General features: G+C 41.8%; 1 protein-coding gene across 10 annotated transcripts in view; it reads right to left on the reverse strand.

Annotated features, from left to right (window-relative positions):
* The window catches only part of RAI2 (retinoic acid induced 2), a 388,271-nt gene that overhangs the window by 314,315 nt on the left and 63,584 nt on the right, over positions 1–10,372 (reverse strand). The window contains exon 1 of one of the 10 annotated variants that reach the window (XM_049107573.1): positions 974–1,408. The exons of the other annotated variants lie outside the window; for them this stretch is intronic. The gene's annotated coding sequence lies outside the window, so the exon portion shown is untranslated. Of the gene's footprint in view, positions 1–973; positions 1,409–10,372 lie in introns of those variants that run through there. 10 annotated transcript variants of the gene reach the window in all.

The following is a 10,372-nucleotide window of genomic DNA, read 5'->3' on the forward strand; positions in this document are numbered from 1 at the left end:
GTCCCTATCCTGCCCTGGAGTTACACAAAAATCTGGGGGCTTCTGGATACCCAGGAAATAAGCAAAGAGCATCTCCAATTTACCATGATATCAGCCACCATCATTACATCTTAGTACACATGGCACATAGAAGTCTGGGTACCCAAGACTCCAAACCCTACCAGGGCACGTTGCCCTAGGATGTGAAAATCTCCAAGATGCTAAGGGAAGGAACAATTCAGGATACCAGTGCTGGCCAAGTTTTTTTAATGGAGGTATCATAACCCACCTTCCCTACTGCATCCACCTATTGAGAGATGCTTTTCTTTCTTTTTTTTTTTCCTTTTTTTTTTTTTAAGATTTTATTTATTTATTCATGAGAGACACAGAGAGAGAGAGAGAGAGAGAGAGGCAGAGACACAGGCAGAGGGAGAAGCAGGCTCCGTGCAGGGAGCCCGACGTGGGACTCGATCCCGAGTCTCCAGGATCAGGCCCTGGGCTGAAGGCACCTCTAAACCGCTGAGCCACCCGGGCTGCCCAAGAAATGCTTTTCTAATAAAATGTTACTTCTTATATTTAATATAGTTACTATTATTTACGGTAATAGAAGACAAATTTTAAATTTGTATACATACTTTGTTGCTGAGATATTTGATAAGAGTGATCAATAAAAGACCATCAAGCATAAAAATACATTACATCAGGATAAAACTCTGTAGGAGAAGTAGGATGGAAATATAATTTCCAAGAGTAAAAGAAATGATGTAAAATTCCTGACAGCTAAAGAGCTTGTCTTATATGTTTAAAATGGATGATGGTGGCTGTCATATAAGAATGCTATTTCTAAAAAAAAAAAAAAAAAAAAAAGGAATGCTATTTCTATTCTAGTAGGTGCCATATAAGAGTTTTATTTTTAAATATCAATATTTATAATACACTGGCAATTACATCCTTTGGAATGACAATATTTAAACTTATGAAGGATTTTACATACCAACTTTAAAAGTGTAAAAGAGTATGCAGTTTTTCAAAATCCTTCTAGGAAATACACAAGCAAAAAAGATTTGGAAGACCACCGATTTAGATCCAAGCTTCCTGCAGTGTGGTGCTGAGACATCTCTTCACGTGGAAAACGAGGTAAGTTTATATAACACAATCATGGTCCTCCAACTTCACTTGCCCAACACTTACCCTGCCTGCTTCTACGCCACTGTCTAGCTTTCACCCTGTCTTGAAAGTGAATCTCCTCAGCATTCACTCTGCTCCTTCCGCCACAGCCTTCCATCTCTACCCCATGCCCTGTCCACTCCTGGTCCTTAGCAATGCCTTCCAGTGGCTTCCTTCTCAGCACCTTCTTTACCCAGTACTGTGCTTTCATTCCAGCCCAGCCCTCTGCCTCCTCTAGCCTTCCCTTCCCCCCTACACAGCTCCTGCTGAGCTTCTTCTCCCAGCATTCTAAAGTCCTTTATGATTCACAGCCAGTCATGGTGGCATCAGCCTGCCTAGAGTCTCTCACTCCCTCAACCCTCTTACTTGCACGTGGAAATGGACAAACCTCCTGAAGATGGTCCAGAAGTGACTGGACCTCAAAAACCACGGCTTTTAACACAACACATGTGGATCTCAACCAGATGCTTGACCAAATCCTTCACTATAACCACGTGGACAAAACACAGATATGTGGTTAGATAAAAATACACGGAGGTGGATCCATTTATCTGGAAAGATCTGGAACTAGGCCACTTTAAATGTGATGGCATATGATCAGAGAAAAAGGAGAAATACAGGCAATAAGTGCAGAGAGTAGAGAAGAAAAGGTCTCTGTGGGCTTGGCCACTTAGGGAAGCCACCTGGAAAAGATAAGCTATGAGCTGGTGTCAGTCACTGCCCCATTAGGGCTCTGTCCCAGCTATCTCCAAAAGTCACCAAGATGCAGTAGGTTATTCAATCATCCTCAGAACTTGCAGACACCAGTCTGGAATTTGCAGATGTTCTCTTGATACTCTTTATTGAAACACCTGAAACAATAACACCCTGGGTATTCAGTGACAGTCCCTGTATGTATATCAGTCAGCTATCAATCACAAAAATTTCAGGGTTCATAATAAACATTTATTTCCCACACATCATTAGGTTGCCTGGAGCTCAGATATATTAGCTTGAAGTCAGCTAGGAGACCCTCTTTCAAGCTGTATAGGACCCAGCTGGGAGTGGTTCCTTACAATGGGTTGGGCCCTAGTCCCTTTCACCCGGGTTAATTCTTAGACCTAGGCTGACTGAGCAGTGCTACCCAGGGGAAGCTCTTCTCACAAAGATGGCAAAAGCATGAGGGAAAACAGAAACAGGTGAGGACTTTTAAGGCTTTGGCTCAAAATTGGACTTGTGATACTTTTTCTCCCATTCATTGTTTAAAGTAAGTCTCAAGGCCAAACCCAAATCAAGGGGTAGGGAAGTCCATTTTGCCTTTTATAAGAGAAGATGCAAAGTTAAGAAGTCAGAGGGCATGGATACAGGATGGGATACAGAATTGGGGCTAATAAACTAATCTCTCACAGTCCCTCATCTGCTTCCTTGGGCCCAAAAAAGTCCATCCAATCCCGCCTCGTTCTGTTTGGGTCTTGTCAGGACTTAGGGATTCCTGCCATACCTTTGCCTAAACTCCATTCCACAGTTCTTTTCATGCCAGAGAAGTTAGCTGCCAGAGACCTGACCGCCCCCCCATCAGCTCTCTCCAAGGATTATACCTTTGTTTCTGATTCACTCCACCTCTCATCTAATTGAAATCCCAGATAATTATGTTGTGTGCATTTAACAATGAATATCAGCAATCCCCATATATCAAAAGCCAACCCACTTCCCCAGCTGGGGTACAGTCTCCTTATCTTCTGCATGTTGCTAAAAATCAGAGCATGGATAATTCTGTGATGAACAATCTCTTCCCTGAAGAGACTCTACCATACTTTGTGTTCTACCCATTTTTTTGCCTCAGACCCTGCTGAAATTAGCCACCCCCAGCTGGGCCCCATGCCTGCTCTAAGGCCAGTGCCATTTTATAAGGTGTGTGTGTTAGATATGGTCTATTGGTACTCAGCATCCAGTCCTACGTCCTTCCATTGTGTCTTCCTGTATTAATAAATCTGGAAAACTAAATACTATATTCCTCAGACTCCCTTGCAGCTAGGCTTCTGTACATGAAGAGCATTCACCAGTGTGGAGGCATACGTAAGGCAAAGACCATCTTCTTGCTGCTTTTCTGCCTTGAGCAGAGATGTGGAGTATTTGTGAAGTATATTCCCAATGCTTAATTTGCCCCTCTGGGATGTTAAAAGATATACCAATGGTGACTCCCTGGTCCACAGATGGTATATTCCAGTGGCAGCCTCTGGTTGCCCACCTTGCGAATTGTAACAGAGGTAGGATTTCTTTGAGTTGGTCAGTTCTGTGATGTTCTGGGCAATCATTCCTGTCTGCCCAGCCCTTCCAACAATACGGTAAGCACCTTGATTCTCTGAATTCAAGACCTTTCCATTTTAATACCTAAAGGGGTTTCTGTCTCCAGCACTGAACTCCAACAGATATAACACAATGTCCCTCCTGGGCTTGAACTACAGTTGCATCAAGAGAAGTAGTACCCATTTAAAAAAAAATGATACTTGATGTATCCCTGTGAGCAGAGGTTTTCTGATGAATGTTGCCCAGGCAGCATTCTTCACTCAGCTGGGCCAGGGACAAAACAAGCAAATCCTTTCAGAGCTTCACTCCTCAAAGAAGGAAGAATGTATCACCACCAGGCCTATGAGAGCGAGCATCAGGCTGCTCCCGTACCGACATCTTTGCTTCCTTCTGCTTGGCTGCACCTTGCCAATGGGGCCTCCTCTGATGCCCTTGAACTCTCCAGGCTGATGCTAGGAGACTCTAGAGCAATCCTGTCAAACCACATGGACAAGGCCAAAGGTTAGCCACCACCCACAGATACTCCTCAGAAATGACAAGAACAGCTTCTATGTAATAAAGACAGGGGAAAGATGGGAGGATGGAGAATGATTAATGGCCCTTTCAGCATTGACGGAGAGCAAGTGCAACGTGCATTTTCAGTGCTGATATTTTCTCACACCACAGCATTCTCACGTGGTAGCAACCTGGAACATAAAAACAATAGCCTTGCTTGGGGGAAAGCAGGGGGGTTTGTGTTCTTTAGTTGCTTTGGAAGACAGCATGCATTTCAGGAAGTGTTGCCATTGCGGGGGGGGGGGGGGTCATGGGCTCCCGCGGTGTTTGGCAAAGTTGGGATCTCTGGAAAGTCCAAAGGTGATATATTTAATAGGCGGCTTCTTTTCTTTCATCTTCATGGTAAGCGTCTAATTCCAAAGGCAGTACTTAAAGCAAGACACAGCAGGTAAGAGGAGATGAAGCCCCCGACAGACTCTGCTGCTGAAACTGAGTGGGGAGAAATGCTGAAAACCAGCAGCATGGGCTTCTGCTTCTATAAGAAGAATTGAAAGGAACACAATGAAGGAGGAGCTGATGGAGAGGAAGGGAACAAAGGAATAGAAGCCACAAAGCAGCAATCTATGAGCAGGATGCAGACGAGGGACCCATGTCCATGGGATGCCCATGGGGAGAAGGGTAGTGCTCCAGTGGAGCGAGATAAAGATGCAGAGTGGGGAGCAGGACCATGAGGGAAGGCATTTCCAAATGTACCCTCCACACAGTCACAATGGCTGCAAGGCTTCTGAACATTTGGACCCTTGTTTGAAACAGTATGATTTTTTCCAAGACTAAAGCACACATAAATATCTGAATACCTCCCCAGCATTTATCAAAATGCCTTAGAGGTAAAAAAAAAATCAGACAAAAGAATTGTTAGGCTTTTTTCTGATTATAAAAGTAACACATGTCCATTGTAGAAAATACAAGCATATAAAAAGGAACAAATATTTCATGCAATCCCATCACGCAGATATAACTGCTGCTTTGCTATATTTTCTTGTGTGCAGGTCTTTCAGGAAAATGAGACCTTCTAGTATATGAACTTGTGTATCCTTATCTTGTCACTAAATATTGTATTTTCCCAATCACCAAATAGTCCTTAAAAACATATCTTTGATTAAGTTAGTATTCCTTGCATATAAATCTTTTACAATTTTCCAAATTTTTTCTTAGAATAACGAACGCCCTAAAAGCTGAAGTACTATATCAACGTGAATGTTTACTTCTAGAGCTCTTAATGCTTCCAATTGTTTAAAAATTTTGCACCAATATACATTCCTACCACTTTGCATAAGGGTACACTCAAAAAACACATTTTGGCTTTTGCTTTTTTTAAAAAAACAGCCAGTCACAGTCAATGTAGTGCTATTATGGAAATAGATGAAGAAGGCTGAAGTCTTATTCTTGCTTTGTGTCTTTAGGAAAGTTAGTTCACCTTTGCATGCCTTAGTTATCTTTAAGAACACTTCAAGCTCTAGCATTCTTTGAAGCTGTTTTCTTAACTAAGAAAGATAACAAAAAGAGTGTCATATTTTATCCAGTTAGTACAATATCAAAGATACAATAGTACTAAATGAATGCATATACTGCTGAAAATCTAATAAGCATTTGCTATTGGTAGAATTTAACACTCCTGAGAATAGTCACTAGAATAAGCTATGAAGGGAGGGCTTTGCATCTGTTTTATTCACTGTTATATCACCATGCCAAAATGCATGCTGGGAACATACTGGGAGCTTTATAAATACATGTTGAATGCAAGAAATAACTCAAGGTAACTGTTGGTGCCCTGCTAATATCCTTTTGGCTGACCTTAAGATCATCCACAGCTTTGACGGACAGGAGATAAATGTAGCTCTAAGTAAGAGAAGAATCACCATCTATTCTCCTCTGCCCTGGGGAAGACAGTGGCTCCCGGATGCTAATTGCCACACATCTCTGTGAGTTAGTAGAATAAGGCAACCAAGGCTCATATTTTTCTGAATCCCTCTGTTATCACGGTGCTGAACACAAAATGGGTCTTCAAAAGCAAGTGTCCATGCCTGCTTGAAACACTGGGTATTTGGGGACTACTATATAGCAAGTTTAGAAAACCCTGTATGGCAGTCAGGATTTTAGTTGCAGATGATAGGATGCATTTTAGCTAGAAAAAAAAAATTGAAGAATATAGAGAATCTCTGAAAGTCCAGAAAACCAGTTTAAGACTATGCAGTGAAGAATAATGCCCTACAAACTTCAAGAACTGGTCTGGTATAGACACACACTTGCCACATCCTGGGAATCATCACAATAGGTGGTACCCCCCGCTCATTAATGCTGAACCTCTGCTTCTCACTGGAAGCTGGTGCTGTCACCCGCAGCCTCATGGATTCCAAACAGTAACAATGGCTACTTCTGTGTCAAATGCTAACTTCTGTGTGCTCGATTAGCTGAGCTCTGATCTCTACCTGCAAAGAAGGTTGGGAAAATCAGAATCTTTCCCCCACTGTGGGGCATTCTCCAAATATAAGAAAGTTGCTCAGAGGTGCTAGCTCAAAAAGGATCTCCACTGTACTTCTTCACCTGTCACTTTCTGGCACCTTCCTCCACTGCCATAATGCCAGGTTCCATCCCTGCCTGTGAGCTCTGACATACATCTGCCTAGTTGGAACCTCTTGACACGAGTTACCCAGTCAGACAGCAGAGGTTTGAGGAAGAGCCTCAATGGGTGATGAAATTCCCCGGGGGCTCTGTGATCAGGGCCCCTGCATGAGTTCAAGTACATATCCCTGCTACCACATATATTAGGGCTGTCCAATGAAATACAGTTTGAGCCACATATACAAACCACACATGTAATTTTAAATTTCCTTGTCACTACAATTAAAAAAGGACAAAAGAAACCAGTAAAATTCATTTTCGTATTTTATTCAATCTAATGTATCCAAAATATCATCAACAGAAATCAATATAAACAAATTTTGGATATATGACCTTTTATTTCATACTATTTCTTCAAAATCCATTATGGGGGATCCCTGGGTGGCTCAGCGGTTTGGTGCCTGTCTTTGGCCCAGGGCGCGATCCTGGAGTCCTGGCATGGAGCCTGCTTCTCCCTCCTCCTATGTCTCTGCCTCTCTCTTTTCTCTCTATATATCTATCATGAATAAATAAATAAATCTTTTTTTTTAATTTTTATTTATTTATGATAGTCAGAGAGAGAGAGAGAGAGGCAGAGGGAGAAGCAGGTTCCATGCACCGGGAGCCCGACGTGGGATTCGATCCCGAGTCTCCAGGATCGCACCCTGGGCCAAAGGCTGGCGCTAAACCGCTGCTGCCACCCAGGGATCCCCTAAATAAATCTTTTTAAAAATCCATTATGAACTTTACACTTACAGTGCATCAAGTTTGAACTGACCATGGTTTAGGTGCTTATGGTGGCTCCTATACTGGACAGTGCAGAAACTCCCATTGGGGTGGTAATGCTCATGCTATGTCCTCCTCCTCTTCAGCTGCAAGCCTCCTGCCACACATGCGGCTGCAGCAGCCCTTTAGGGGACGTAGGCTTCTACACCACACTGTAATTAAGAAGCACTGTACAACTCTGTTTAGGAGTTGTGAAGTTTCTTACTCATGGTCCTCCATCATCCTGAGTCTAGGATCCTCTTTCCTTTCTACTCTCACCTGCTGCTAATGGGCTAGGGACAAGCAGGAGGCAAGTGAGGCACTCACTTCAGGTATAAACTTTGAAGGATGTGAAAAAACTCAGTACTCAAAATAAATATTTTAATGCAATATTTTTCAAATTAAAATTAAAGCAAAAATGTCTATACGGGCCCTCTGCTCATTTTTCATTGGATTATTTTATTTTGGTGTTGATTGTATAAGTTCTTAACATATTTTAGATACCAACCCATTATTCCATGCTCATAGATTGGAAGATCAAATATTGTTAAAATGTCTGTGTTACCCAAGCAATCTACACATTCCATGCAATCTTTACCAAAATAACACCAGCATTTTTCACAGAACTGCAACAAACCTCGGTATCAGGGAAATATAAATCCACAAGGAGATACCACTTCACACGGGTCAGAATGGCTACAATGAACAACTCAGGAAACAACAGATGTTGGCAAGAATGTGGAGAGAGGGGAATCCTCTTATACTGTGGGTGGGGATGCAAGCTGGTGCAGCCACTCTGGAGAACAGTATGGAGGGTCCTCAAAAAGTTAAAAATAGAACCACCCTACGACCTGGCAACTGTACTACTGGTTACTTAGCCAAAGGATACAAAAATAGTGATTCGAAGGGGCACATGCACCCCAATGTTTATAGCAGCAAGGTCCACAATAGCCAAACTGTGGAAAGAGCTGAGATGTCCATGCACACATGAACGGATCAAGAAGAAGCGGTGTATATATGCAATGGAATACTACTCAGCCATCAAAAAGAAGGAAACCTGGCAAATAAGTGCATGAGCTCAACCATATGTCTTGGCAGGGCACTGGTGTGGCTCAGAGGCTGAGCCAGCAAGGGATTTCTATGGATTCCAGCAATGGGGAGGGCAGGATTGAGGGGATGTGGGACTGATGGTGCTGGCCCCTGGACTCCCAGAGAACGGGCACTCCCGTACAGGACTCCTAAAACGACAAATATGTCTGGAAGGCTGTGGTCCAAGGCCATTTTGCCAGCTATCAGCAGGGTCTCCAGAACCAGAGGGAGCACACAGCGTTACTGGGGATCAAAGGTGTTTATGCTCGAGAAGAAACTGAATTCTGTCTAGGCAAGTGATGCTTACGTGTACAAAGCAAAGAACAACACAGTGACTCCTGGTGGCAAACCAAACAAAACCAGAGTAATCTGGGGAAAAGTAACTCATGCTCATGGAAACAGTGGCATGGTTTGTGCCAAATTCCGAAGCAACCTTCCTGCTAAAGCCATTGGCCATGGCATCCATGTGATGCTGTAACCCTCAAGGATTTAAACTTATGAAAAGCAAATAAATAAAGGTGTAGATTTGTTCTTGTTTAAAAAAAAGAGAGAGAGAATGAAATCTTGCCATGTGCCACAATGTGGATGGGACTAGAGGATGTTATGCTAAGTGAAATAAGTCAATCAGAGAAAGACAAATACCATATGCTTTTACTCATGTGGAATTTAAGAAACCAAACAGATGAATATAGGGGAAGGGAAGGAAAAAGAAAATAAGATAAAAACGGAGGGAGGCAAACCATAAGAGACTCTTAACTCTAGAAACAAACAGGGTTGCTGGAAGGGAGGTGGGTAGAGGAAAGAGGTAATGGAGTGAAGGGCATTAAGAGGGACACTTGATGTAATGAGCACTGGATGTTATTTGCAACTGATGAATCAGTAAATTCTAACCCTGAAACTAATAATATACTCTAAATTAAGGAAATTGTATTTACGTTTAAAAAAAGGCAACTCCAGAAGTTTGGAAGACTTGAGGAAATGTAGGGGCAGGCATCAGTGTTTATGCATATCAGTTAACAATGCGTATTTATTCCCACTGCTGTAAAACTATGTATCTTAAATAATTACAATTTCATAAAAACATTAGCAAAATCATCAAGTCGTTCACCAGTCCTCAGTTCTGTGCAGTCTCCCTAAGGCTTCAGCATCTCAGTTAGACACCTAAGAGTGTAAGTAGCTAGCTATAAGGCAGTGTGCACCATACTTCCCCATAGCTGATTCTGATAATGCTGACCAGTACATTCTTTTCCAAAGCAGGAGCCAGAAGAGATTTTTTTATTTTGGTTGCCTTTCACAGAAGTTGAAGAATGAGATTAAGGGACTCATTCAGCCATATGCAGATAATAAACTAAGTCAACTGAATGGCAGATGTTAGAGGCCAAACATCCAGATGTTTAATCCTTCCCATTAATTAGAATAAAAATCCTGTGGAATGTGAAGGGTTGGAGGTCACAGGGTTAAATTAATCCTTAGTTTTTCTTAGACTACTTAAGAGAATTTGAGGTTGCTGCCTTTAAAAATGCAAAACTGCATTGTACTATTTACATATTTTATGTGGGAAGTGGCAGGTTTTAATTTTAACAGCATACACTACCTTCTCAATTGTTCCCTGAACAGAGTAGAAACTTAGAGAAAATTACATGGAGAAAAAAAAAAAAAAACGATAATAAAACTGGGGACTGAAATGAGTTTAAAGTTCAAACAAAGTGCATTCCATAGCTGGCACATTCTATAATCCTTGCACATTTGATCAGGAAAAACTATATATGGTCTATTATATTGTTTTTGACTGTCTGAATAGATACAACACAAGGAAAATTCATTCTAGAAGAAAAAATGGGTAAACTTATGATATACACAAAAAGATAGCTCTAGGGTTTTAAGAATTTCTTTCCAATCTAATATAAAATTATTTAAGAAAAAAAGAAAA

The sequence above is a fragment of the Canis lupus genome, chromosome X, assembly GCF_003254725.2.
Source record: "Canis lupus dingo isolate Sandy chromosome X, ASM325472v2, whole genome shotgun sequence".
Lineage (NCBI taxonomy): Eukaryota > Metazoa > Chordata > Mammalia > Carnivora > Canidae > Canis > Canis lupus.